At 34.0% G+C, this 3055-nt stretch overlaps 1 long non-coding RNA gene across 1 annotated transcript; it reads right to left on the bottom strand.

The window, feature by feature from the left end:
* LOC132293520 (uncharacterized) lies at window positions 1–2264 on the bottom strand. The gene is made up of 2 exons (XR_009477854.1): window positions 1970–2264; window positions 1–1337 (listed from the first exon to the last, which is right to left on the bottom strand). It is a non-coding gene; the product is annotated as an uncharacterized LOC132293520 (long non-coding RNA).
* Window positions 2265–3055: the final 791 nt, after the last annotated feature.

The raw sequence follows: 3055 nt of genomic DNA, 5'->3' as shown, positions 1-3055 counted from the left end.
TTTTCTTTTTTTTTTTTTTTTATTGTATGGAAAAATAAGAGACCTTATTTTGTTTGTTAGGAGAGAATTTGTTTCTTAGGAGAGAAGAGAATATATATAGTATGTTAATTATAAGAAAATTTTGATAATTTAAAATTTTTTATAATAGCCTTGTCCTTTTTTTATAAATATTTGTGGAGGAGAAAGGATTTTTCATCTATCGTCTTTTCTGTTCTATCCTTGCCTCCTCTCTATCAAATGAAAGAAATTTGTTTCTTCTTTCCTGTCTTCTATCCACCCTTTTTCCTTCCTTTCTGTTCTATCCTTGCCTCCTCTCTATCAAATGAAAGAAATTTGTTTCTTCTTTCCTGTCTTCTATCCACCCTTTTTCCTTCCTTCCTACCAAACGAAACATTATTATAAAAATTTATTCTTTTTACAATGGAGCAGCAACTAATATTTAATCTTTTTAAATTTTTTTTGCCCAGTATTGCATTATAATTTTTTCTACTATCCATATAGTACAAAAAAGTTACTGTGTGGTATAAAACCCCTCATACTATCAATTTGGTCCAAATACCCCATGTTCGCATAAAAAGACATTAATATCTCTTGTCAATAAAATAAAATAATAAAAAAATTCAGACAATGTAAAATTACCATTTTAGACAAATTCTAAACTCACCCACAAACTCAAATCCACTTGGACTCGGCGTGAGTGAACTTCTTCCCCACAACCACTGCAAATTAACCCCAAAATCACTGTAACGACCCAAAGAGATACCGGACAACCGATACTAAAATTTGGTCGACCAGCATGACCTCTACATTAAAGAATCCTGCTACTAACCTGCAATAATGCATAAGAAATGCAATGGCCTCACTTAGGGCCTTAAAACTAATCTACCATGTTCCAACGCATGCACAATGCAAATAATAAACATTAATCCAAAACCAACAACATTAACATTATCCTCAAAATAGTTCATCATCATCCCGTTCATGTCCAAATATATAACAAAATTAATATATGCATCCATGGCCATTACAAATAGATCAATTTACATTAAAATACTGTCAAGAGATCTTGATTACAATACAAGGCTATGCTTTGTAATTCTAATACATTTTCGAAATGATGCCTTTACAAAAAGATAAAATCTAAATGCCAAATATGACAAAATAAGCTTCTAATGACGCCTGTGGTAGATCATCATCCGCCACCTCCTTTCCATGTCTTGAAAATATTAAAGTAATGGGGTGAGCACAACGGCTCAGTAGAAAGTGTCTAAGACATACCTCTTAATGACCCCATGAATCCACACAAAGCATAGTGTAAAAGTAAATAGGATCATGCCCTAGGGAGAAAAATATAGCAACAACAACAACAATTACAATTTCAATTCAGACCATCCAACCACATGAATACAATGCATGTCAATGTAATGCAATGACATGCCAAATGTGCCACCCCATTTTCCAAAACATCTCCGTTTCACCGTTCCAACCGTTTTCAAAACATTTTCCCGAAAATCAATTCCATTTGCTTTTAAACAAACTTTTTTCCTTTTCCTTTCCAATGAAATGCATGACTAACTCATGCCGTATACAACCATGACAATATACAAATTTCCATCATTTGAAATTAATCACAATAATATAACATGGCTTTATAAAATTCTAAAAATAGGCGTATCATGCTTTCATATAACAAATCAAACTCATTCAACATAGTGGTTATATTTCATGCCTTGACAACATAAAATTTCAGCATTTATACGCATACAACTCAAACAGAAATTCAGTTTAGTATGCTTCATCCAACAATTCCAAGTAACATGCATTTTCAGCCACATAATCACATAGAACACATTTATACATAAAACCCTCAATACTATAAACAAAATTATCAATTTAAGCATACTTTGACTCAAATTAAAGAGAGAAAATTCACCAAAATTAAAGAAGTCATTAATTAGAGCACATCTACCTCAAATATAGAAGAAAACCCCAAATGCACCCAAAATTCGAAAATCAGAAATTGCTCTAAATGGTGATTTCTTCCTATCAAAACGAATCCCTCAACACGCTCATCAACTTTGCCTTCTATGACAAGATCAAAATCTTAAAGGTGTAGAAGAAATCTAAGCTTAAATAATGGAAAAAGAAAAAGAAAATGAAAGCTGTGAAGAAGAGGGAGAACGAGATGAGAAGAGAAAGTATGAGGTCAGTTTATGACCTTGTGGTCATTATAATTGATGAGGTATAGTGGCGGGCCACGACAACCGAATATCTCACCTTTTACAATATAGATATATATATATATATATATATATATATATATATACACACACACAAATCAAATTACAACCACCAAATAAACATGGAACCAAGTAATTGTACATCAAATAATAGTGCATGAAATGTAATGAATCCGAAATACAATTCCCGTAAACAACAACCCCGGTAGCGGATCCCACTTAGGACCTCCCGGCCTGAAAAACGAAAAAATACCGAATGACAACCAATGTAATTTCAAGAGTCCTGAACTAAAGGAAAAACCAATCCTCGCAACACACCAGGTACATCCCACGATGTTTGACGCGCAAAACAAGACAAAACAAAAATAACCCCAAAAAATAAAAAAAAATCCAATGAAAAATGATAAAAATAGGAAATATTACAATCACCCACACAAATCACAATCCCAATCCCAGCCCATCACCAATCGCTGCCGCCACCACAATCACCACTGTCCTAAACCAATCACCAAATGGGCATTCTTGGTTTGTTTTGTTTGCTCATGTTTGGGTCTTCAAACCCTAAGCCAACCCTGTGATCGGAATGATTTGCAGGCACTGAAAGAATTTAGAGGAAACCTCACCAGTGGGTCTATTGTCAAAGCATGGTCCAAGGATTTTGCTTGTTGTAAGTGGGATGGTGTTGCTTGTAAGCATGGCGGTAATGGGTTAGCAGCTGTTATAGTGACAATGTTGAATTTGTTCGACAAAGGTTTAAGAGGGGTGATTTCGAATTCTTTGGGCAGTTTACCTCAGTTGAAACTGCTTAATCTTTC

This window comes from Cornus florida, unplaced genomic scaffold (genome assembly GCF_030987335.1).
Source record: "Cornus florida cultivar Cherokee Brave unplaced genomic scaffold, ASM3098733v1 CherokeeBrave_3.0.0_Hap2_Chr02, whole genome shotgun sequence".
NCBI classification, from domain to species: Eukaryota; Viridiplantae; Streptophyta; class Magnoliopsida; order Cornales; family Cornaceae; genus Cornus; species Cornus florida.
The sequence above is the reverse complement of the archived record's forward strand: the minus strand, read 5'-3'. Positions and strand labels throughout refer to the sequence as shown.